A 27,829-nucleotide genomic window follows, 5' to 3' on the forward strand; every position below is an offset into this window, starting at 1 on the left:
ATGCATAAATGCCAAAGCTTCTTCTCATCGATAAATAACCGTGCTTTTTATTCAACACAAACGTGCCAGAGATGTGTTCAGATTACAAATGCAGTATCTGCTTGCTACAAGTCGTGTAATTGCCATTTCATGCGACCGATAAACCATTTCCGTGGACGTCATTTTTTGAACGTATTGAATTTATCATTCATTTTTTGGCTTACAATAAAAAAAGGAAAAATTGGGCTTGATTCGAATACTCGAATGATTCGTTTCGATGCATTTTGCCGCGTTGGAATTGCGTGCGGAATTCAAAATAAATTATTCAGCCTTCATGCAGCGATAAACATCAAATTGCTTCGATTCAATACAGGCGGACCACTTTTTTTTCATCCAGAAGTTAATCAAAAATAATTATATTTGATTGAAACACATTTTTCAAAGCGATTGATTCATCATGTTTTTCATTCACCAGAAACAAAAGAAGATGAGAGCATGAAAAAAGGCGAATCCGGTACTGCAAAAAAAGTGGATAATGAATTTAATCGACGCGCATCAATTCCGTTAGCGATTGCATTGATTGCGCAGAGAAACATTCAACGGATTAGGACATTAGGTCAAAAGAACAGAACCAAAAACATTGAATAGAAAAGCGCATAAAACCAGTCGCCATGTAACTGCATTAACCAGAAAATACGGTGCAGCGCGCTGCGCGCATCATTTTATTTTTAACACGTTTGGCGCTAACATTCAATTTATCATTTTGCTCAAATGCATAATAATTTTTGCAACTGTTATTCAACGCCAATGCACTGCAACGCTGCTCATTTTTCAGCATCTCTCTGGGTTGGCATTTCATGCATTAGCTCATCGATCTTTTCGGTATTTGGTATATGTGTGTGTGTGTGTTTGGAAACCTTTAACATTTCCACTGACCACACAAAACGGAACACGTTTCGATGGGAGGCAAAAAGCACGCACAAAATGCAATTACATCGTTATTCGAATAATGGAAAATGTTTTTTTTCGCTCGTCTATCTGTACGAAATAGGCGATAAACTCACTGGGTTACTACTTTAATTAAATGAAACGGTTGGTGGAACCCATTGAGAAGCATAGATTCGGTACTGCGATATTGTGTTGTTTATTGTTTGAATAGCCGCCACCACCGCCGTCCCGCGAAAGCATCGTACAATCATAGAGTACCAAATAGTGTGTTTCATACCAAATCGTTTTGGTTCTAACTTTCGCAAGCACACTAATAATTGACGCTAAGCTAACTGTTGACGCCGCTTCCAACGTGGTTTCTGCGTAATCCACTGACTCTAACCAAAGCACTGGCAACAACATTTTGTTTGTCTTCTTTTCGAATGAACCTTTCTTCGCATAACAAAACCAGGCTAAGCTACATGTACGAATTATTGCGAGAAAATGAACGTAAATTTTTCGAAACATTTGATGAAAACGATTCGCAAAGAGGAAATTCTAATCGCCGACTAAATGATTACATTGCGATTAAATGAAACGCAATTATACTTTTTACTCAACGCAGTGAGGCTGATACAATTCTCGAGCGCACTCTCATTAAATAATACCTTATTAGCGGTTTGAATTAATGAACAAAACTATTGAAATACCTTTTCCACCGAGTGTGTTTTGTGTGCTGCTGTTTCTTTTTCTTGGTTCAATTCGGTTTTGTTATTCAGTGAATCTTTGAAAATGGTTCGAAACTACAGTGGTCAACGCTTTGATTTCGGCTGAATAAAACAAAATTACGGGATTTTGATGATTGTTATATGTGATCGCCTCAAGTGAGATCCGCACGTTAATGAGGTGAAAAGAGCGTGCACGCATCGGATTCATTTCCAACGCAAACAATACGATCATTTTGCACACACTTTATTATTATTGTTATTACGATTGGAAATGTACTTTTCGCCGCTGACAAAAAGTGATTCATTTCTTCGATTGAAGGGGAAATGAAATAAACATACTTGACGCCAGGCAGGTGCAAAACACACAGTAACGGTTTGGATTTGCTGATCTTCTGTGCATGTGTGTGTATTTTTTTCAGACCGCCATTGAATCGCAGTGGCCGCAAGGCAGTTTGACCGTATGATGAATACAAATAATAAAATAAATTCGTTTCGCTCATCCAGCTCGAATATGATGCGTGCAGCATCGCTTGAGGTTTTTTTTCCTTTTGTTTTATTGGTGTTTTGTATATTTAATTCCAATTTGATATTCTTCGGCTGAATCCGAATCATTCTCTCACGCATTCAAAATGTTTGCTTTTCGTTCAAAAATTCTTCTCTCCGCTTTTCGGATGAACCAGATAATTATTATTATTATATTCTTCATAATTCTGTTTTTTTTGTTTATAATCCAACGAGAAAACAAAAAAAAATAAAAGAAACAGAACGACTATAATCGTTCTACGGCATCGAATAAACTGTGGAAGCGAACGGTGTGCGCATCGTCAAATGTGAATAAAACGGTGAAAAAAGATGCCGACCGAAAAGAAAAATGAAAACAGAAAACACACACAAAATTGAAGCATGATATACAAAATTAGACCTCGGCACAGGAATCAGTTCTCAGAAGTAGCGATAGCACAAACAAAAAAGACACACACTCACACAAATGTTAAAAACAAAACCCATCTTATAACGGTTTCCAGCATCGAGCTGATGCTTCTAATGATCTAACTTGACGGAAGCGCAAGCACACGGTCGATCTCAACTGTAAGTGTTGATATACTTCAACTGTCACCGACACTGCTCAACGCTATTTCGTGAAACTTGAACTCGATCGTTGAAGTTCACTGAACAAGAAAAGAAGTTGAAATTTTAAAGTAAAATCAGATTAATAAATCGCGCTCGCGAGTGTGGCAAACAAAAGAAATGCCTTTGTTAGTTTTTGTTTTTCGTTTCTATTCCATTTAGAATATCTGAGTATTCAAGCCAGCAAAATTAGATTTATCGGTGGCTCAAGTCGAGCTTGAGAAGAGTACACAGCATAAAAACGTGCAACTCTATTCATTTGGAATTGTTTGCAAGAAGTGTGAAGCTCACACTTCGACTCGATCCAAACGAGTTATTATTTGTGATCGAAAATATCGATAACAGCCCATAATCTTGAAGCAACAGAAAACACGCCTTTTGTATTCTTCATCTTTTCTGTTCGCTTCAAAATATTGTGAAATACGATTTGAATTCAATTTAAATGATATGACTTGTGTTGCTTCGAAAATTGTTTTCTGCGCCACGTAAAGGAAATACGATTAAGTCATCGATTCTAATAATACTTAATTAGGGTCAAGACATTTTCGGGCAGTCAAGAATATCGAGGAAAATGATTAGGAAAACACGTTTTGATCGTGTCATAGAAGTAATAATTTCATTGTTCTGACATTCCGATTGGAGGTGACTTTTAAATGCTACATCATTTAATTGAATGGTAAAATAGTGCAGAGTCACTGAACCAACTCAAACAAAGCATCATCATCGGTCCAATTGAGCTTTAAATTAAAAAAAAAAAGAAATAGAAAAAACATTGTTCCAAAATAACATTTTCTCATCCCAAAAGACCTTGTGAATCTGGTCACAAAACATGAAATTTCATTCAAACGATCATTAGGCGAATATTTCTCCACGATTTTATTGTGTTTTTTACATCTTGATATTTTCGCACTCGGACCATATGGTGGTAAGGATAAGTGAAAATTAAACATTTTTTATGCTCGACTAATAACAATGGACATTTCATTGAATATCCCGCCACTTTCACTCTATCACTGAATTCACTTGAACCATCTAACTTATTTTTTGTTTATAAAAATGGGATCGCAGAAATGTCGAGTGTATCTTTTAAATCCGAGCATCATCACAGTATAATTATGAATAATGAAGCATAATTTCATCGAAGCGGCTGAATTTCGGAGATGCGAATCATTTCATACAATATTTCGAGCAGAAAAAGTGTTTCTTCCAAATCACATGGATTAATTTTAAAATGAAACCTGCTTAAAATGCGCACCATTAGACACCAAATCGCTTTGACCTCGTGGGATGAGCTCAACAGTGTCTCAGTGCGTTGTGATTTCACTCTTCACTTCTTCACGTTTCACTGGAAATTTCATTAAACTCAAAAACCGCAAACATTTCCAACAACATGTGGTTTGGCTGTGTACGAGCCAAATTCAATCGAACTGAATTGAAACGTTCAGTGTGTTCGTTACGTGATTGTTGAACAAAATCTTGATTGGGAGGCTAGTTGAAACACAGCACACATAGTGATCGCTTAGCAGCGCACATGAAACGTTTCGATTGGTATTATAACACTTTAGCAATGAAATAGCGACCGAGGTCATCATTTTTCATTTTCAGTATTGATGGACGTCGCGATTTTTTTTGTCGAATGAAATATTGGACAAAGTGAAACAATAGCGGAGATCATAAACAAACGGAAAATAAATCGACCGAAAATTGATCGTAAATGGGTAAAATATCTGATCGCATCTCGTCATGGCCAACAACGAATTTCAAAACAATGACAACGTAGATACAATAGCTATGTTCATTATTTGTGCGCCCCGTTTGCAGTCATAACAAATGCATGTGCTTGAAGCGAATATGGCATGTGATCGTCGTCATCAAATAGCAGCAAAATGAATGTGGAAATTTGAGAGCGCTGCTCCCACAACGATTTATATGAATTGCAGTGTTCTAGTGTGGTGCATGGCATATTTCCCTCCGGTTTCAGAGAAATCTGACATAGCTTATTGTGTGTGCGCGCATGAGAGTGCGATGCGCTGTGGTAATAGTAGTTCATCTGATTCAACGTTCCCATCGCAAAAGATAAACATGAAAATAATGACAGAGTTGATACAAGCCGAAGGGCATCATAGCCTCATTTGTCTGTGCTGTGCGATGCTGTACGCGCTTGTTTGTTTTTTTTTTACTTCTTTCGATTCGGCTTCTCGGTCGGCATTTTCGTTTTCAATTCTTGCGCACATCAATATTATTCCAGCCGTTTATTAATGTTGTTGTTATTATGGATATATATTTCTGATTCTCTGTACATTTGATTGGCACTTATTTTCTCTTTCACTTCATTTTTTATGGTTCGCTGCCAAAGAAGTGCGCATTCTCGTGATCCATCTTTTTCAAGTGCTTGTGTCTGCGTGTACGTGTGTGTCTGAATGGACTGTACCGCATTTTTAATGCGGAGAATGCTATTGCATGCCATGTACTTCTTTGCGATTTCGCTTTTGTTTCTTCTTGGCATTGCTCCCTTTTTCCGAATCATCTATGCCAACAACTCGTGCGGCACTCACGAACAATCCATCTTTTAATGAAATATTTATGTGTTTATACGAGAAAAATGTAGACGCAAAAAAACTCATACACGTTTTTCTCGAAATCTTGACGCTTTACAACGCACAAAACTCGACGTTTGCCTGTCACACACACACACGGAGCGAACAACAGCGGGAATTTATTGCATTTTTCCTGCAATTTGCATTAAAAAAATTTATTAATGGAAGAAGCAATTTGGTTTTGATATGCTCCACTGATACAAATGTGCGATATTCTCGATAAATCTCAGAAAATGCCCCGCTTGTCACTATTTGACGAACGATCAACCGATTTTGCACTAGATTTCTTTGCATATGTATACATTTTGTACTCGGTTTATCACGCTCTGTGGAGATTTTGCAGCCAGACGACCCATAAAGTTTTGTTGACAACCTTGTGCTTGACATTCCCCCTCCAACTCGTTTTTTTTTCGATTGAAGCATTTAGATTTTGCATTTTCAGCATCTCATTTGCTGGACAGTATTTTTAGCCATATAGCAACAAAGTCTCTACGCAAAAAAGCCACAACAAAGACCGAAGGTAAATTGCGTCACTGTCGACTGGCCATTGTTGCGCTGCTTCGAAAAACCAACGAAATGACGATGGATCGAAATGCAAAAAACGCCAACCTGCGTGACTTTATAAATGTCTGCGTTTTTTGTTTTTAATTTAATTGTGGACGGTTGTGAAACACACGCAATAATTTTGTTTTGGTTGTTTTTTTTGGACTTTAACACCAAATGCGATGAACTGAACATACAATTTGCTTGTTTCTAGGAACCGACGCAATTGATGCTGATCAATTTTCAAGTAGCGAAAAAAATTACCAGTTTTAGATGGTAAAATGGAATGTTTTTGCAACTGCGTAAAAACATAATGCCAAGAAGGAAGTCAGCCAATTCACCGAAATTCCGCGTGTTACGAAGAACTTACAAACAAGGGGCGAAAGTTGATATTTATCAAGCGTTTCCTTCCTACTTCCACATCTGTTTTTCTCTTCTACAATTCAAATTACACAATTTAAATTACGCAAACGAATCTCACACTAAGACTCTCAGTCGATCATACCTTTCGACGTTCGCTTTTGATTAACCACAAACTTTGTCGTTTTTTTGCTTGCTTGCTGTGAAAAACGTATCGAATGTTGATTTGTTTCGACGTGTATATTCCACGAATGGAATGTGTTTGATCGAGAAAATCTCTCGTGATTGTATGCCATGATAGATCGGGTGAATTGGCGTTAAGATTAAAATTACTTAATTTATTTAAGCATGTGTATGCGAGCGAACAGCGTTCATTGTTGATTCGATGGAACGAAATATACGGGCACTCTCCATGCAGCACCGAAGCAAGCTCAATGCGCAATATAAACACATCAAGCTCGTTCAGTTTCACTTTCACTTTTTCAAAAATCTGGTTGTGTCTGGCGGGTGAAGAAAAAAACAACGACAGCAACAGCTTACTCACTCATACAATAAACAAATTATAAAGTCAATACGCTGTATATTGTGAATGGTTGTTTCGTTGCAGACCAGCTGAACACGAATCTCATACGTTCGATGCAGCAGTATGGCTCGTTGTTTGTTTCTCAGTCGTTCACATACGTATGTATTCACCATTTTTTTCAGTTTTGGATTATAATGTTGTTGTTGTTGTTGTTGCTTTTTTTCTCGCGTTCACATTCAATTTTATATACATAAAATTGTGTTCTGTGTGCAGACATTGGGTAAGTGTCGGTTTCAATTGAATTCATGGTAGAAAATGGTCTGATGCGGTTATTGCAACGCTGTCGAATCGGGTTTCGGACTATGAATTTGATTTCGTATGACGACGCACGTCGTGTTTGTTTGATTTGGTTTGAGCTGCGGTGCATGGAGAAGCATTTGCGATCGTATGGTTTCTGCCAATTTTAAGTAGCAACAAAAAAACAGTCACGGAAGTGTCTAACCCAAATGATTGTTTGCATTCATTTTGAGACTGTTCATGTTCAACCTGGCTGCTTTTTTCTTCTTATCAAAATTAGCGATCATTTTCTCAAAGCCTACTGAATCAATCTTCTCATTTGTTTTCATGTCGAACACTCTTTTTTTCAACGCCAAATGGTTTCTTGAGCACAACTTCTTCCACTTCTTTTGGTTCTAATTTCAACCTAACTCCGATGAACAACTCGCGATAAAGTCAGTCAAACTATTCGCATTTCAGTGGTTCCAAATTGAAACAGTCATTTAAGATGTTTGTATGAAAAATATCGCGCAAACAAACAAAAAGAAAGCATCTGTTGAAATGGTGAAATGGAGTAAGATCTCGACATTGTTTTTAACTCAAAAATAATCGCGTAATTGAATCGGCTTTGGTCAACAATACACAAGAACACTGTTGTGCTCCATTGTGCGTGTGTTTTTTACTTGTTGCGTACATGAAAAACAAGAGCGACCAAAATTCTGCTTATTATGTGGAGTCATGTCTACTGATGTGGGTCATCGGTGTTATTCTTAGAATGTGCGTTATCGCCGACTCTGACACATCCATCATCAAAACGGCTGTTCGTATTCATTGTCTGGATTTCCAAAACAAAAATTGTTGCTCTGTGTGTGTTGTATAAAAAATTGGGTGAGGTAATTGTGTAAATATTACAATTGTTGTGAGCTATTTCAAGTTATTTACATAGTTGATTGTGGTTCATCGATTCGGGTATTTGTGTGTGTGGTACTGAGTCAGTACGGCGAACCAATTGAACGAAAAAAACAATGAATCACTTTGAATACATCGATGCGTGGTTTTTATTTACACAAAACAGATAAATGCACCTGAAACTGAAAACGAATTATGAAAGGGCTGTGGTGGGCTTCATTGAGTCACTGTACCTTAAATGATTACCACATACAACAATCAGTTGGCTCGTTGGAATGGTTTGTTTGTGTCCCGTCAACCGGTACTAATTGGATTGCATCGCGAATATGAGAAGCGCACTTTTTCGCGCACATGTACACGCAACCAAACATTCGACCGTACACAATTCGACTCATTGATTATATTGCTGTTTACTAGTGCTTCAGCGATATAGAGAAAGAGAAAGAGTAAATGTGGATCATTAAAAGCAAACGCGATTCTAATGATCGTAGGCATTGTTTATTGTTTGCACAAATAGAGAGTAATCACTCGTTTATATGTGCCAACCAAATATTTATTCAATTTTATTCAGGTGCTCCACGGCTTGCCTTTTTTCTGCTTTGTTTCGATGTGCGTGTTATCGAATGTGATGCGATTTATCGAGATAAATGCCTTTGAATTGGATGTCAATGTCTGAAAGTAGAACGGAATGTGGATTGCTCAGGTGAACCAATAACAATATGGAAACGGTATTTGAACACAATTAGCCGGGAGCATTTCAAATTGATTGTGAAAAGTCTACATAACATATGGCCAAAATGAAAATGATTGAACGAGATTTGTTCGATCGAAATTTACGGTTCCCATCAGCAAATTGGAAAAATGCTTTTAATTTGAAACCTTTTTTAATGTCGAACTTGCAATTAGTTCTTTTGCACGCTTGTACCGGAAAAACTGCATGTGAAAAAAAGCAGCAGCAGCAAGTTGTATCTCGTTGCGACATATGTGTGTGTGGGAAATCGTAATGCCGCCAACGAAAAAAACAATAATACATAAATCGCTTTTTCAAAAACATGAAGCGTCTGCTGTGCATTTGTTGAAATCGGCTGAACAGAGCACAGCCAGTCGTACAATGGTACAGGAAAGCCCGTAGCTGCCATACACACGAGAAAAACAAACAAAAAAAGCGTCGTAGTTTCGGTTCGATTCGCATTTGAAAGCTGTTGGTGAAGTTGTTTTTCTGCTGATAAAACAATCGCGTGAACAAATCAGAAATGGTGGTTTTTACTCCTGTCTGTAAGTGAGTAAAACGCAAATGTAGCCAAGATGTCAGGTCTTCTTCTTTTTTCTCTTCTAAAAATCTGACATTAAAAGAGAAGAAAATGAAAAAGTCAAAAGTCCAATACCAGAGAGAATCACTTCGGTACATGTCGAATGTAAAATTACATTTTAGAATGAAATTTCACGATGCTAGGCGATCGATTGCAGCATAAGATTTAGCTGGTAGACAAAACACTCGCGTAAGACGGAGGAATGAAAAGAAGTCGATTCGAAAAGGTGGAGAAGAAAAAAGTGGCAGAGACACACCGTTTGTACGTGTGTAATGACAACGATACAATGAATTTTCACCTATCTTCCGCTTCACAGCGACTGAAACACTGTCAATTCAATACCGAGATTCACTTCGATTCTCTTTCATTCTATTGTATTTCACAGGCCATTTACAGCGATCACTCGTAGGCCAAGTGTGTGTGTGTGTAACAGCAGCTAATGCCATTTTTAAAAGCAAACAAATGTCATTGGCTCTTTCTTGCCACGATAAAACAGATGGGAATTAAAAGCAGAGAAACAATCTTAGAAAAATCGACAATCTGTATACTTATTGGACATGTGAATTTGAATCAACAGCGACAAAAAGAATTATTTAACATGTGGATAAAAGTCAACGATCGCAGAAAACAAAAAAAAAGAAGGTGTAGAGAGAACAGTTTAAAAGGAAACTCATACGATGCTTTCTGTCTTTTAATTCTTCATTTGTTTCCGTGTTTACATTCTCTCACTGTTGGATTTCTGTTGAGATTTTATAAAGCGCAACAGGTTGAACATGCGCAACAATGCAAATGTAGCGACAATCAACCGCTGCGAAACCTCTCCGTATCATTTTCTCGGAACTGGCAATCCCAAGAAGAGCACATAAAAACAAAAACAAAAACAAATCGCTGATTGTGTTGTTCAAACAATTTATTTATCATAAAGAGTAATTTACGGTTAATGACGATGTAATTAAAAGGCGGAATACTGTAATCAGCCGGAATTCCGCGCGGGAATCGCTCGCAACATGGATTTTCTATTAGTTCGATACGCACGTAGAATCACACAGCGCCTTAGTCATTCGAATAGAGAAAAAATAGTCGTCACGAAAGAAACAAATTACGATCTCGTTGTTTTGATCGGATTTGAAAACCTTTCGATACATTCTCAACGAAATGCCGTTAGAAACATTGGCTTCTGTATCAGGCAAAGCGATTCGTTGAACGTTCCGCCGTTTCTAATTAATTTCCTTGTCTAATTTCGCAGTTCGTCCATCTAATTATATATGTGGACCAGTCACAAGTGATTTATGGCGGCCGTCATCGTGTATTTTATTTTTTGGAAAGTATCCAAAGAAATACCGAGAGACACTGACAAAATTACCATCCATACCCGCCTAACGCTCTTTTTCTTCTTCATTTTGAGCACGAAAAGTACACCTTTCAAACAATACTTTCGATTCTCTCACTCAAGCTCCAAAAAAACCATTTCATCAGCGCCGGTTCTATGCGATGATTTCATTTTTCAAATTAATTATTACAGATAACATTCACAGTTCTTTTTTTTTAATTGCCAAAAGTGCCCGTTTCACTCTTCATGTTAATTTATGGGTAAAAAATAATAGCACTCACTGAGCCATGGTTGGAAGAAAATGGAAATAAAATTACGGCGAGTGTCGGCATGCAAAAAATGGGAAAGAAATTTGGGTGAACTCATTGTATTTGTTTTGATGACACCGAAAGAACTCGAAGTGAAGAATTCGTCTGCCGTGCTTTTGACTTTGCCAGCGGCTGTTGGGACGAACGAACACTTTTAATTGATACGCGTTGATGGAAGATACCAAAATACGCGCATACATTCGAAACCAACTTAATTAATATGTAATGAACGTCGAAAACAAACACCCGAAATTTGTAATTGAATTAAAATAACAGCCCATCGATAAAATCGTATGCGAATTTTGTTCTCGACCAGCACACACACACACACACACACACCCATTTTGGGCGAGAATTCGCTTTTCAAAACAATCATCGATTAGCAATCTTTGCGTTTTTTCGGTTCGTATTTGCTTTCTATAAACCAAAACGTACGTGGCAGTTTTTTGTTCGTGTGCCCTTTTTCGCTTCAATTTAATTGGCAAAGTTGTAACTTGGACTACGGTCCAAGTGATCGAAATATTTCATCAGTCATTTAAATTGAGTACAACCTAAAATTACCATTTCGGTTGCTGTACCAGAAAAAAAGAGCAGCGGCAGCAGCAGCAGTTCAACAAAAAAAGGTTATGTTCCAAAATCCTTGACGGCACGCAATCAATATTCAATTTTGTTGAGTTTCTCTCTTGTTCTGGTCTTTCGATTTACAGAGTGGGAAAAAAACCAACGTACGGCCGCTTTTTATGCAGAACCTATGTTCTGACCAAAGTATCAATTTGAGTTTTGATTTGATGTATTTTTCCAATGCACCTCCTTCGTTGTGTGCGAAATGTGTGCTCCGAGTGAAAAAAAAGGAATTCACTATGCAAGTGTACGCAAACAAGTGGTAATTTTCAAGGTGATTTGTTCTTCTTTTCTCCTTTTCTTCGCTTTCCATCGCAATGGAGATAAGAAAAAGAAGAAAAAACGAGTTAATTCGTGTTCAAGAGCGTGCATCTCGCTTGATTGACGTTACCAATCGGTGACAATCTTGATGAGCATGCGTAATTTGGTTATTTCTTTCACGTATTTTTAAAATTGATTAATAACACACCGATGTGAGCACAGAGATTGCGACAATAAAGTCGTGCCGCTGCAAAGCTTTGTGTATGTTGTCGATGCGATCGTGTATATTTCGTTGCATAACCAACATCAATCTTGTGTTTGCATTTGTATAAGTGATATTTCCAGTGGGTGTCACATCACCATTTCGATCATTTATTTTATTGCATAATTTCATTTTTGGTGTGCCATTACGAACAAAAAAACTTGTTTCGACCGCGTTCGACATTCAATGAAACCGGTTATTTGTTTTCTAATTAGAAAACTCCTTAAAATGGTGCAGTAATTAAATCGACTTATAAGTAAATAACGGCAATTCTCTGTGATTGATCCATCTTTGTGTTTCACATTCGAATGATACATGCCGTATTGTGACTGTTGTTGTGGTGTGTTCGAGATTAAACTCGCTTCAACAGCATTTTCAAGCGAATAGAAATAAAAAATGTATTCAATCGAAAGATACATATATTCTATTGCCAAGAACTGAGTGAGTTAAGAAGAAAAAAAAACGTTTCGTTTTCAATTTGGTATGCGATTTAACAGTGGAATCGCAGAAAACACGTTTTTTAAAATGGAAACTTGTAAAAAGTGTTGTTTTTAAACTGTGAATTCATTTTCCGCTCCAATCCATTGCAGAATAATAAACCACATATTTACGAATTCACAGGTAGCAAATTTTGATGTCACTTTTATCGAAATGAAAAAAAATTCGGTTGCCATTCTTCAGCAAACACAAAGAACAAAAAAATGAATTTCGCGAATGTCTTATTCGTGACGCGGAGAAAAACCATAAGACCGTAAGATTTATTGTGATGAAGTCACAGTGCACATTAATTTGAACGGAACCGCTTGCGGCATTAAATGGCCAGAGAATTATTTGTTGTGTCGGTGTGCAGAAAGTGGACACACTCGAAAAAACCTGAACCTCGTCTTATTATTTGCTGATTAAATATGGTTTGATAAAAGCAGGCATGTTGAACGATACACACAAATGAGAGACAGTCGCCGAATGGCATTAACAATCGCAACAAATTGAGGTGTATCGCCAAGTTCCATACAGTGTGTGTCTGTGTATGCTTGGCAAACAACAAACGGAAAATGCCAAACTGCAAAGTTTATGTTATTTATTTTGCCGTTTCGTCTTCGCCTCATAAAAACCAATATTTTACAGCGATTGCTCTGGCCACGAACGAAAATGACATCATGGAGATTTCGTTTGCCGTTTCGAACTATGTTTTTTTGGGCAAATGTTATTAATGATTGCGATTGTGTTTGGCCAAATGGCAGATGTTCTCAATCTCATTCTCATTAATTTTCACGAATTTTTTGATAATCGCGTTGAAAAATTTCAACGATCATATTTCATGCTGTTTTTTCTTGTCTCGCGCGCTAAAAGCCTTTTGATGTATACATTATCATGGTATGCAGAATCTTTTATTTGTTCAAAAAATTTCATACGTCTTCTCACTTACTATACGACAAAAAAAACAGATTCTTCCCGTTTCTAAGACGATTTTCAGCGCAAAAATCCAATCTCTAAACAATAAATGCAAACATTTTAGCCATGGAGTGAATAGCATTTGTGGCGAATGGCAATAATACATAATAATCGATTGTGTGTTTGTGTCATTTTCAATGTCACATTGTTCACATGTCTGTGCCGTTTTATCAAATGGAATTATGACGCGTGAAGCATTTCATTTGAAATTCGGTTTGTCATTGGCTGAAACCCGTTGTATCTTGCATACTAATGAGTTTCAAATTCATAAATTCACGAAACCCGTTGAACAAATGAGAAATGGAAAAAAATCATCAAAATTCTAAACTGGAGTGAGTCATTTCGCTTAGCGCTGGAATGCGACAGCAATTTGCCGTTTGATGTCACACATTTATTTGCGATGTATGGATGATAGAAGAAAGTCGTTTTGTTCTATTTCACCAAATGCGTATTTTATTTGAATATATATTTCATTTTTAGATCGCATGTAAGATACGTGGCGATTTTTTACATTATTTGTGGTGTTGTTTATGTGTACAGACACATAAAAGGACATTTCTGAGACATCCAAATGATCACAAATATCGAATTGATACAACTTTCAGACAAATTGAAAATTTATTTTAGCCACATTATGCAAATAAATGTACAAAATGTTGATTAATTTCTTGAGTTTATCTTCCTTATATCGTTTTTATCTTTTTCACCGTTTTTCCAAAACATAATTATGTTACTAAACACTATTATGATATTGGTAGAACTCCAACGCCCAATTTTGGTGACATTTTTCGTTGCAGAAGTTATAATCATTTTATAAAATTTCTTCATTGTAGCACAGTAAGAGCTTCGAGGAACCCGTATTGGAGACAAATTATATTGGTTTTTATTTAATCGATTGTAATAGAACTTCACTTCCATTTCAAAATTTTTGTCATAGTCGACGAAAAGGTCATATTCCAAATTCACAACGTACGTGGTGCGATTGGTTTTAGTAACTCTGAACATTCACACATTGTAGATTCCTTCGGAATATGTTGAATTTAATAATTCAATACGATCGAATTGCACCTCATTCGACAAAATTGTACCAAAATTCGAAATTAGATGGCAAATCGCCAACAGACAAGTATACAAAGCCATTGTTAAAAGTCACTGTATCAAAATCAAAACTGACTACGGTTTCATAATTCCAAGCGATCATTTTTATAGTCGAATTTCTTGCGTGTTCTAAATCATATTGAAATTACACAGATAACGTGCATCTGATTTTCTTTGGTAGCTTATAAGATATGCACATTGTACATTGGACATATTCAATACACGTGCCAGAAACAAGAAAAAATTGGGTTGAATTTATACAGTTTTTGTGTAGATTGAAATTTGAGAGAATCATTGATAAAATACAAAAACTTCCTTTTCTAATACGAAGAAAAAAAATATCTCCTTTTGGTAATATGGATGTACAAAAAATAAAAGACGATTCAATTGAAGCCACATGAGTTAGTCACGAAAACCGATTGATCATTCATCAATTCTACGTAATTAATTAAACCAATCTTTTCATCGTTAGTTTATATGATTTTGTTGTTGGTTAATATGCTTTTAAAATTATTTCAAAGCGTTTTTTGAACTAATTGTTTATTCATATATACACACTCAATATTATAGCGACATCTATTATTAAAATAGCTTGTAGTAAACGCATTCATAGCATTTCACTGTAGTTGCGATGTTACCTATTAAATTCCCCTGTGGTATGTAGTTAACAAGTGTCAAACATGAATGTGTCAGTACTACAAGGGAACTTAATAGGAAACATCGCAACTACAGGGAAATGCTATAAATGCATTTACTACAAGCTATTTTAATAATAGATGTCGCTATAATATTGAGTGTGTAGAGCATTTCCAACAAAAGTTTCGATCCAAAGACCACAAATTGAATTAAAACTACTTATAATTCCACTCTCTGACAGTTTTTATTCTTATTCTAAAGTTCCGCGCGATTTTGACAGTAAAAAATTGTAAATCCCATTTTGAGATAAATTTTGTTTGGTGATGTTTTACATTTGGGGTTACAAGCCAAAGCCGACACATGAAGAGCGTGCGACATTTTAATCACTTGAACTCAAATGAGTTTAAGTAAAGTTTAGGCATATTTGCAATTCCATACTGAACTCTCTCATCAGAGACAAGCTCAAAAAGCACAAATGCTAATCAGAAAACCAGTTTGTGTGTGTTTGTGTTTGCTTTTCGTTCCTTTTTGCGATTCGCAGCTCAATTCATTGCACTCATCTTAATTACATTTTTAAACGGCTTAAACCTTGAACCCAATCTCTTCTTTACGCTGTTTGCAAAGAACAATTTGAAAGATGCCAAAACCAAAAACGATAAATGTACAAATCAAACATGCGGTTTTCATCTTCGTTTCTTTGGTCAACGTCTTTCCGTTGGTATAAAAGAAAAACAACTTATTTTGAGTTGATTGATTACAAAATATTATGAAAACCGAAAACCGCACATCAATTGTCGCAACCAGCAACCAGACCTCAAGAAAAACGATGATGATCAATGTGCTATTTCGATGAGGTTTTGGTGCACTTTGCACACATCAGCATCGTCTGACGCTGTGAAATACGCTTTTTGTTCTGGTAGTTTACATCGCTGGTGAAAAACGATTTAAAACGTAAAGAAAAAGAGAAAGGATTTTTGTGATAAATGATGATGGTGTGTATCCATAATAATAATTGATCGGCTACGCAAAAGTGTAAACGACGCAATAAAATGTATAAATAGCATGAAAATTAATACGATTAGCGCATAAAGATGCAAAACGGAGATATTTTTAATAATTTCCATTTGGGTCCGCATCGCGTCTTATGTGGCTAGTCTTTTGCTGTGGCTTTGTGAAAGGAATTTTGATTGATCCGGTTTGATTTAATGTTTTCTTCGTTCATAAAGACGTTTTCAAAATGATTTTATTACCTAAATTTCAGCGTTCTTAAAGTAGCTACACATAAGGGCTTAGACAGCGATGGCAGTAAAAAAAATCTCATTTTGTCGGCTTTTAAAATAAAACATATTTTATTGTAGTTCAAATGCGGCATACGTTCAGCTTAAGCTATTATCGTGCGCACGAAATGACCAAAGGCTTATTAAAACGTTTTCAAGTGTTGTTCTCAACACAGACCAAAACATCGTTACACCGAGCATCGTTTTGTATCTCCATACAAATTAATTCTTGAAAAGTGTTGTAACTTGTTATGAGGCTACTTAGACTGAGAATTGGACGTGTTTTCAAGTGTGCGGTTGTGTTTTATTCTTCCGTTCCGTCGTCAAAAGATGCGCATCTTCAATGGGATGTGATGAGTGAAACGACTTCTTTCAGGTAGCAACCTAGTTGTCAGAAAGAAAGCGTAACCGTGTGATGCTGTTGTGCGCAACGGTCATCAATATATACATTATTTGTGTGTTTACAGCGTATGAAAGAATCGCGTAATCGGAATCTGACTAGTGTTGAGCAATCGGTTAGAAAATTGCTGTTTTTCTCATATTTTGCCGTTGTTTGGTCACCATTTCTGGTCTTTGTCCGTGTCGGCCTTTTTTTTCAATTTTCCATCAACATGGTAATTATTCTATGAGTTTTGCCGCATTAAAACAGATAATTTAATGGAGGAGCGAATAATTCAATCATTAGCGGTGCTCGTACATTTAACTGTTAACACTGGAGCAAGAAAACGCGGAATGCGACAGTTGAAAATCGATTTTGCAATACGGCTAAAGAAGAAGTGTTCACATCAATTTTAACGGCGCAATGTATAATTCAGTTTTACAGTAAACAGCGAACAATGAACTGGACCAAATTTCATGGAAAATTTGTGTTAACATTGTGGAATTATTCACTATAATTTGCATAAAACTGGCCGAACAATTCACAGCTTTTGTTTGGCCACTTTTTTCAGCTTCTTTTCATCGTATACAATGCATTTAACGAATTCAATTGAACTGAATCGATTCAATAAAATGAGAAAGAAAGAAAAGAAAATAAAAGAGATGCGAAATGGGCTTTTACCAGCGCTTTTGTACCGGAATTACACGATTCTATTCAGTTTACAGTTCCGCCAGAATTCAAATTTTATCGGAAAATTTTCCAGCGTTTTAAATTGATTTGAAGCAATAGATTTGTTTTTATTTCCCTTTTGAATCATTCGCGTGTCTAACGGCACATTGAGTTGAAATCGAATATTTGAGTAGATTGCCATTTGGGGAATGCGTGTGTGGATTTCGAATGAATTCAAATCTGACGACTGTCATAAGTTTTGAGCAATGGTCAGCGTCATTTCGGCTCGGACATTAAGCACACGAAAACAAATACTCCACGTGAAGAGCAAACGGTTGGTGTTGAAAATGACAATCAGAATCCCACTTGTGCGTGCTTTTCTAGCTGTGGGTCAAAAATCGTTTAATGGTTTTTTTCGACTCTCCTGCAAAGTCAAGCACCAAGAACATTTCAATGGTGCCGTGAGTGGTTGTGTTTTTTCCTCTCTATCTCCTCTCCTTGTGTTGCTGTCGCTTTTAATTGAATATAACAAAAAGACAAAGGCACACTCCGACTGTTCGTTGGTGGAGTGGAGTGTAGGTAAGCTACTGACCTTTGTAGTATGAATCTAGTCATTTTGCAAAATTGCGTATTCGCCTCTCATTCGTTCGCGCGCGAATTCAATGCGCTGAAAACCACATTTTGTTCCAGCGCGTTTGCGTAAATAGCATTGAATACGTTTTAAACTTAAAACCCACGGAAAAATTACAAGAATGAACTCGATTGCTTTATTAAAATGTGGTATTATAAACTTTGTTTCTTTTCTTTCCTCTCGGTGTTTTTGCCTCACACAAGCCCGGGAAAAAAATATGATCACCTTTTTTCGGTGCGTTCACATTATGATTTCGTTTTGAGTGTGTTGTTTTGCGTGGGTCTCTGTTGTTGCGCACAGTTCAACGGTTCGAGGTATTATTTGTTGTGCCAACAACAGGCACACATACGGAGCCAGTGTTCGCATAATTCGCGTTCATGTAAAACAAAGCCAACCAAAACGACGACCACACGATGCATTGAAGCAACGAATGAAACAGCTAAAGCTGTTTATTGGGCATATGTGCTTGGTTTGCTTCAATTTTTATATGAACTAATGTGAATTCGGAACGTTCAAATAATATAATCTAATCTACACATTGTGCACACACACACGCAAAGGATGAGATGAGAGGAGAAGATGCAAAGCAAACGAAAAAATTTCGAAAAAAATTTGCATATTTTTCTTGAAATGAATTAGCGTCAAACGGCGAGAAATGTCAAACCGACAATACAGACACATACAAAAAAACCACTCACTTCATCGGCAAGAAGCGAACGTTGGCGTTATAAATCTAAAAATGTTAAAATAGCGAATGACCTTACCTTTTCTGTCTTTTGTGGAGAAAACCAAAATCAAAAAAACGTCTCGATGTTAATGACTCATTATCTCGATGTGTTGGTTTTGCAAAACTTCAATACCGGGCTTCGAAGATGAAACGTTCACAAATTTCGATTGTAAATTAGTAACACTTCTCTGAGAATTTTCGATATTTATTTACGCCCGCTTTTTAATTTTCTCTGGTCTTTCGTTTTATTCCGCAGATTTGTTTATCGAAATAACACACTGAATCGTTTCGTTTTTTTTTTTGTTGGAATCGCAGTCGGCGGCAACCGTTCGTATTTATTTTTTTTTTTTAATTTTATTGCAATCACACTAAATGTTCGCTGTTATCTCTTGTTACAGGATCCACGCTGCATTTGAATCACTTTAAAATGACCATAAAAATACAATAAATTAGTTGGAAAATCCACTGGATTCCATTTGATTCGTTTGTTTTTATGGTATTTGATCATGCGTTCAAATATCATAAAAATCTTGTACATTCAAACTCGGACTGAGAGACAAGAAACGAACAAACAAACAAAGAAAAACACATCAGAATGAGTCTCAAGGTAGAGCCTCGAAATCATTGAAGCATAACCAACAATAACAATACGCGTGTAATTGAAACTGGACGCATCAGGTGAATATTTCACGAGTGCATGACAACGAAATTCGCCACAAACACACACACACACAGAGAGAGAGAGAAAGAGAGAGAGAGAGAGAGAGAGAGAGAGAGAGAGAGAGAAGGAGAGGGAGAGAGAGAGAGAAGAAAAGAGACTGCGAGAATTAACCTGGAGATGAAGCCCATAATTTTTGCTCAAAGGGACATATTTTTAGTGAGAAACCAAATATTGTACCACACAGCAAAACAAAACAAAAAACAGCCAGCATGAATTTGTTGTGCGAAGCGGACACAATTGTTTCCATTGTGGAAAAACCATATTGCCAGGCGAATGTTGTTGTATAAATGGTCACCGAAATGAGTACACACCATGCGCATGAAGAGAGTGTTTATGATCGTTACTCGTACGTTCGTTCATTCATCCAACTTCTTTGTTGCATAAAATGTGTTGGCATATATCGCTTTAGGTCGCTGTTATGTTCGCTCTCGCTTCTTATGCAATATGCCATAATCATTTCGGTACACACAGACACACACAGAGAAAAGCGAGCACTCACCGATCGGTTAGGCTTTCGTCGAATTTCATTGCAATGAAAATAAGAAAAACCATATGATATACTCGTGAGTGTGTTGTGTATTTTTTTCGGCAAATTATTACGAAACACACATTTTAGCCGCATAGTATATTTTCGTTTCATTGTCTTCTCGTTTGCGTCCGCTCGTTTCATCTCTTTGTAAAAGGTAGTGCAGCAGTTCGCTCTCGTATGCTTGATTGTGTGTGGCTTTTGGAGATTGTTTGTTTTCATTTCGAATTGTTATGTAGATTTGAGTGCTCTTGTTTGCTCGCAAATACGGAGCAAATATTACAATACGTTTCTAATGTGTGTTAGCTTTTTCACTTCATCACATCATCACATTTGAAATACAATGACGAACTTTCGGCGAGTATGAATTGTTCAAGCGCTTGAATAGCTTCAACAATTCCAGCGCTTCATCTTCGCAAACGAAGTGAAACAATGAAAAATACACATCAATTTTAATGGGTATTTCTCTGTGCGATTAAAATTGTTCGATCGAAAGTTAATTTTTTTATGTTTTTTAAATGAATTTCGATGGCACAGCGACCAAATAAATATCATGATTTCGAAAGTGCTCCACACTCATCACTGCATACTGATAAACTGATTTGTAATTTTAATTTTTCGGCTCGATTTTTATCTGTTTCCATTTTGGAATAGACAATTTCTAATATTTTTTTATTTCATTTCCAAATTCACTTTTTATCACAAAACAAATGTTTTCACACTATCACAATATGAACTCGTGTATGGGAATTTCATGTGACGTTTTTCTTGCTTTGAAGTTTCGTGATGTCTTGATTAATTGTTGAACATGGTAATTTAGCACTTTTCATTGATGTAGAACTTTTAATTGAATTAGACTCTTCAATCTCGTCGTTGATTTGACCAATTACACTATCAAACCACTTCAAATACCAAACCATTTATCATTCACACAAACAACGAATCTAAACGAAGAAATCTAAGAGAAAGAAAAAAAACGTCAAATCAAAACTAACCAAATCAAATGGAGCTGGTGACTCTCGCTTCACTGTATATTTTTGTATATGTCGTGTATAAAATTCGTTGCTCAACAGCAACGGTTCAACAGCGCACACGTTTTGGTGCTGCTCACTGTTCGAATACCTGTACTCTACTGTCGATTTCAGCTTTTTTTCGCTGCGAAAAACCATACAACAATACTCTCGTTTGCGCGCGGTTTCGCTACACTTCCAGAGAGTGAGAGAGAGATGAATACAGAAAAAAATGCCAACAACACGCTGGAGTATACGTAAACGTTGGCGCTGCTGCCTGTTGTTTTGTTGTTGCGGTTATCTGTTTCGTCTGTTCGCTCTATTCATATTACCTTAGTTGAGCTAATATGAATCGTACTATACGATATATCGACGATTCCACGCCACATCAAATGAAAGTTGCATTGGACTTTCGATTCCATCTAAATTCTGAATGATGCCATTTCCACCTGTCTGACTTAACCACATCGTTTGAGCGAGTAACAAAAATATATGGGTTTTCTCCACACTTTTTTTTTAGTTTTTTCGATTTTTCAGAATCTGTCTGGCAGCCTTCAAACCCTGGTAATTTTTGTAGTACTCGTTACAGCACATCGATTAGACCCAGAAAAATCATCGGCTCCGTGGAAAATAACGAAGAAAGATTTTGTGTGGAATCGTCGTTTATATTTTGTTTCTCGCTCAAATGACGCGATGACGTCACACAGGTGGAAATAGCTAAGTCTCACTCAGTCTTACTCACACTATAACCCATTGTGAGCGCGGTGTGATCGCGTGCAGAATACGAGAGCAGCGGCAAGGCTCGATGTGTATTAGGTTTGTGTATTCACACCGTCCGACACGCATAGGATAGAGAGTGAATATAATGAACGTAGAGTGTGGCATGGGATTTGATATATTGGCCGGACTGAAACGTGGAATGAAAACACACAAACAATGAAATAGATAATAGCAATCATTACATTCGGCACACATGAGGCAAATGCGGGCAAACGGAAACGTCACCGCAGTTGCTGCTGCCGCTGCTGTTAAGTGCTGCTTTTTTTCTCGTTGATTTTAGCTGAATTTGGTCCGTTGATCGATGCGGCTTCAAATGTTCGCAGAGTATTGATCGTTCGCTCGCTCGTTCGCTCGCCCATCCGCCAATGTTCGTTGGTGTGAGTTAAAGCATCTTATTACAATAGCAATTACGAGACGCTAAATGTATTTCTATTCTTCCCGGCTGAGAGACCAGTCGCAAAACACCGCACACGCTATTAATCAATCGATGATTCGACATAATATTCCAGTGGAGAGCGAACGAATGAGAGTGGCTATACGCGGAATTTCGCTAACCCATACACGGTTGGGTATATTTAATGGCAATTCCACCCGTTCAAGTGTTCTGCTGCTGCTATTCAATGCACTCGAAGCAAGATCGTTCTTTGCACACGTATCTTTTCTGCACCATCGACGCTGAAGATGAATTGAATTTCATTTCACATCGCTCAAAACACATTCCGACTTTATAATTTCAGAGTGTTTATCGGAATATTTGCTTTGAGTAAAAGCAATTCTTCTATTATTTTTCTTCATAAGTTACTTCGTTTTGCGATGTGCGCTTGAGTGCCGTTCGAGATGATCGCTCGCATAGTCGCCGCCATCGATGTGATGCAATGCTCATGCATCTGCACAGCAATCGAAGAAAATGCGAAAGAGATGAACATATTCTGCATAAACCAATTAAAGGTCATTACGATTGTATAATGCGAATGGAATATCGTGCTGTTTTATGGGATTTATGCCATAGAGAGACGGAGAAGAGAGAGTCTTTTGTCTATTTTGAGCTCTCATTTTATACGGCCGCTTTAATTTGGATTGCATCTCGATTCACACATCTACGCAAAAAGCATTGCGTTTCGTTCGTTTTTTGTTCGTGGTTGTTTCGTTTTGTTGAAAGAACAATTCCAAGTATCACGCAGTCATCGTTCGCTGGGCTATTCTCGTTCATGCAATCCAATAGAATTGACCAATTTGTTTTATGCAAATTCAAACGACATAATTGCATGTAGAACCTTGATGGGCCGCTTTTACGATCATATGTACACACAAACGATAAGTGCAAACACAACATTGCACACAGTGTGTGCGCGCGATGCGACACCGCGATCAAGCACTACGAACAACAAAGTAGACACATTGGCAATTAGGTGCAATTTGTCGAGTGGATGAAAGAGAGAGAGATAGGAGAAAAGAATAGCCTGGGCGTACTTTTCTCTTCACATAAAATCGACTGGAATCCCAATAGAAATTTATCTAATGAGGAATAAGCGAAGCGTAATTGGCCGTTTAGGAACGCAATATTTGAAAATGACCAATTTCGCAAGCGGGAGAGAGAGAGAGAGAGGATTAAACGCGAACAGAAAATGCCGATTTATTCACTACACCCGTCACTGTTTGTTCGAGTCACATTTGTTCATATTAATGGTGTGATTAAGCAACCGCTTTGATTGTCTCCAGCGCGTTTCAATACATGTGAAATTAAATGGATGACAAATTTTTGGCATCGTTATAAAAGATGAGAAAGCGAATGGACTGACGATTAACGTAACGACGATGAGAGACACACGCCGAGAAGGAAGAGAGGTTCGTGTGGTGATTATTGTCCGGCTCCGTCTGTGTGTGCACTTTGACAAGATAAAGCCATTTGCAACAAATTCATCCGAAAATGCCATTTCAAACACGATTTTACGCTTATTTGTTCCACGTCACGTTTCATTTTCTGCATTTTGACATAGAATTTTACATTATGTCGTCCCTTTTCGCAAGCCACAAGATGCGTGCGTGATTAGATTTGGCATGATCACATTTTTGGTGGTTTCACATTTGTTGCTGTCTACTTAAGTGCGACTCTTTGTATTCCATTCATTTTTCGTGGAATTTTGCAAAAAAAAAAACGAAAAATCTCGCCATTCTTTAATCCAACATGTCTCTCACTTGGGGGGGAGCTTAGCAAATACACAAGCTAAATACACATTTTGCGTATGGCGAAAAAGGGTCAATTTGCGTAAATCAAATCAAAGCATTTCGGTTCACACGAAAAAAGAACTTGGAAATAATTGCAAGCCGTTTACCTTGATTCTGAAGTGTCTTTCGATTTCGCACTTTGGAAAGGCAAACAGATCGCTGTGTTCTTATGATTGAGAATGGATTTCGGTTGGGCTTATGTTTGAAATTAAATACGAATTTATTTGCTGAAATGATGTCATGGATTTTATGTGAAACAAACACACAACATCGACGACGACGTCTAGGCGACGTGAATGAATGCGCATTTTTGCACAAGTGGCAGAGGCGTGCGCGCGCGCGCGTGCATTGCCATGAAATCATCTCTTTGAAAAATTATTACAAACGTAAGTAAGCATATATCCGTTGCAAATGTTTTCGCTTCGGTGTATCTTCATTAGCAACTGCAACCTATAACTGCTAGGTTTCTCTTTTTTTTCTTTTCATTTTTTTTATTCTTGTCAACGGCGACGATCATAAACGATCATGTATCGATTATAATCTATTGGGATTGGGAAATCGTTTGCCATTTTTCTATCAATTTCTGTTTTCGATTAAGCGAAACCATATTGCAACCAGTCAAAACATATTCCTTCTATTAAATCTTGGACAGTTTATAGCAATTATTTGGAAAATTATATGAATTCGCTCATCCACCAAATTGAACATTATCATTAAGTTGGTAATGCAATCGCTTATGTAAGAGTGCATTTGCAGAAATTCCAATAACCGTAAGACACACACACAATTTATTAGTCATGACCCAATGTCAGATACATCATAATTTATTTTCGCCTATTACTCGACCATAGACAATCTACTTCTAATCAGAGTCGATTTTTTTTCCTCTCTGACTGCTTCAACCGAATTACTCGAGCCGAAATGCATGTTAAACTGCGGCATGTTCGAGTGGAAACAATTCATCAACGATATCAAAACGTCAATTACTTGGCCATAATTTAAGTGCATAATATCCGAACAACGTCGACAACAACAACAACCAAATGAAACTCAAACGACGATATATTTACTTTTGCTTTTCCAAAAGCCAAAACAACCACGAACCAAAGAAATAAAACCACTTGAAAAATATAAATCGCCTGCTGGTTAAAAATGATTGTACAAATGTGCATCGCGAATGATTTGTGTGATAGCATTGCGATTAAATAATATTTGTATTGCACGAAGTGCAATTCGGTTCTTTTTTCTCATTTTGAGACTCAAGACATTTTCACATAGTCGCCGTATGCACTTTCTTGCACATGTTAGTTCTGTGTATGAGTGTGTGTGTTTTTTTAGTTCAATTATTTGCTTTTATTCTCCCCCATTTTTCGCTAGTTCGTGCGTTTCACTCGCCTTTCGGTAGAAAATGAAAATTTACCAAGCGAAAATCATCTTTGTTCGTTGGTTTCAATGTTGTTTTTTCGTCTTCTTCTTCTGTCTTATAAGTTATATTGCCTGTCGTGTTTATGATAATCTAGTTGAGTGTAAGAATACAGCGCCGAGTAAACAGTCAGCGAGTCGCAATGAGTTCGGAGTTGAGAGGAGATGATGTTCTCGTCGCGTACATCGCGACTTGAACGTACGTGAAAAGTAAACTTTCTATTTTATTACAAGAAAAATAACAAAATCCATGGGAAAAAAATGAGCGTTTAGTTTGTGTCTCGACCCGTTGCTCTTTGTTGCATTATTTTGTTTGGTTTAAATTATAATGGATAAATCTAAAACGTAATATTTTTTTCCCAAAACGATCAGAAAAATTTCTTTTTTGGCTATAAAAACTAACTAAATTTGGTATATTTTTTTGCCGAAAAATAATCAGAAAAATATTACCTTTTGTCAGAAAAAATTCCCCCCGGGAAAAATATAAACCTGATTTGCGGGCTAGGGAGTGGCTAAACCCTCCCGGACCAGTTTTTATCTCAATGTATTTTGACGAGATCTATCGATTGGAGCTTCCCCCGATGTCGACTGACCCATTTCCTGACCCCCCATAGGGTTATTATCGATGATGCTTCCTTTATATATACATTACTCCAAAAAATGGTCTGGGGAGGGTCAGGGGACAATATGGGTGGGGCCAATCGATAGATCTCGTCAAAGTACTCTGACAATACCCCCCCATTTGGGGGGGGGGTAAACCCACTCCCAAGCCCAAAAATCGCATTTGAAAATATACCATGAATCTTTGAATCTTTGAAACCCGTTTTTTGGCCTTGGAGGTGGGTTTTACCCCCCTAATGGGGGGGTATTTGTTAGAAAACTTGGGGGTGATCTATCGATTGGTGTTACTTCCGATGCCCTCTGACCCTTCCTTGACCGATTTCCTGGGGGGGGTAAATTTTTTGATTTGCAGGTCCTTAAAAAATGGTCTGAGGAGGGTCAGAGGGCATCGGAAGTAACTCCAATCGATAGATCTTGTCAAAGTACCCTAACAATACCCCCCCCATTTGGGGGGGGTAAACCCTCTCCCAAGCCCGAAAATCGCATTTTAAAATATACCATGAATCTTTGAATCATTGAAAAGCGTTTTTTGGCCTTGGAGGTGGGTTTTACCCCCCTAATGGGGGGGTATTTGTTAGGGTACTTTGATCTATCGATTAAACCCACCCATTTTGCCTTCTGACCCTCCACTGACCCTCTTTCGGGGACCTGCAAATCGAAAATATTATCTCCCTCAGTAAATTGGTCAGGGAAGGGTCGGCGGGCAACATTGGTGGGTCGAATCGATAAATATTGCAAAAGTAGTCTAACAAATACCCCCCCATTTGGGGGGGTCAAACCCATCCCCAAGCTCAAAAAATGGATTTCAATGATTCAACGGTTCACGGTATATTTTCAAATGCGATTTTCGGGCTTGGGAGTGGGTTTTACCCCCCCCATATGGGGGGTATTTGTTAGACTACTTCGACAATATTTATCGATTGGGACTATCCGTTTACCCAAAAAATGCCATCTGGTGTTTGCTCCAGTACAAAATATTGTAAAAATAATCGATTTTTGCACTTTTTCAACCATAATTCGCAGGTTATTCATTTTTTTGGATACTGTCTTCGGCAAAATTGTGGCCGTTGTAAAAACAAACAACTCTCCTGAACACTTAACCCAACAAAATCACATCCAATGTGTTTTGAGTTAAGATTTTTGAAAGTGAAATTTCGAGCCAAATAAGTGGTCAGAACATGCTTATTTTGGATTTATATGTTCAGAAAGGTTGTCTATTTTTACACTGGCTACTTTTTTGCCGAAGACCGTGTCCAAAAATATTGAATAAATTTCGAATTTTAGTCATAAATATGGAAAAAAGTGATAAAAAAACGGTTTAAGTACTCTTAAGTACTCTTAAGTACTTCTAAGTACTCTTAATGTACATCATAATATAGTTAGGATTGAAAAAAACAAAGATTTGTGCAATCTGGAAGAAATTATTTTTTCTCCCGGGAAGAAATTCAAACAACATCCCAGGAAATCAATCAGGGGAGGGTCAGTGGGCAATATTATTAATTGGCATTGAATTAATGGTATATTTTCAAATGCGATTTTTGGGCTTGGGAGTGGGTTTTACCCCCCCCAAATGGGGGGGGGGGTATTGTCAG

The 27,829-nt window shown here is 37.3% G+C and overlaps 1 protein-coding gene across 4 annotated transcripts in view; it reads right to left on the bottom strand.

Moving 5' to 3' along the window:
- Nucleotides 1–21,321, bottom strand: part of LOC129580559 (uncharacterized) — a 32,813-nt gene extending 11,492 nt beyond the window's left edge. Inside the window, exons 1-2 of one of the 4 annotated variants that reach the window (XM_055471098.1) lie at nt 21,174–21,321; nt 18,969–19,351 (exon numbers count right to left, since the gene is read on the bottom strand). The gene's annotated coding sequence lies outside the window, so the exon portion shown is untranslated. Of the gene's footprint in view, nt 1–18,968; nt 19,352–19,963; nt 20,099–20,151 lie in introns of those variants that run through there. The other 3 variants (XM_055471099.1, XM_055471101.1, XM_055471100.1) reach the window with 3 other exon arrangements.
- Nucleotides 21,322–27,829: the final 6,508 nt, after the last annotated feature.

This window comes from Sitodiplosis mosellana, unplaced genomic scaffold, assembly GCF_009176505.1.
Source record: "Sitodiplosis mosellana isolate CC-2019 unplaced genomic scaffold, AAFC_SMos_1.0 Smas_scaffold_1, whole genome shotgun sequence".
Taxonomy (NCBI): domain Eukaryota; kingdom Metazoa; phylum Arthropoda; class Insecta; order Diptera; family Cecidomyiidae; genus Sitodiplosis; species Sitodiplosis mosellana.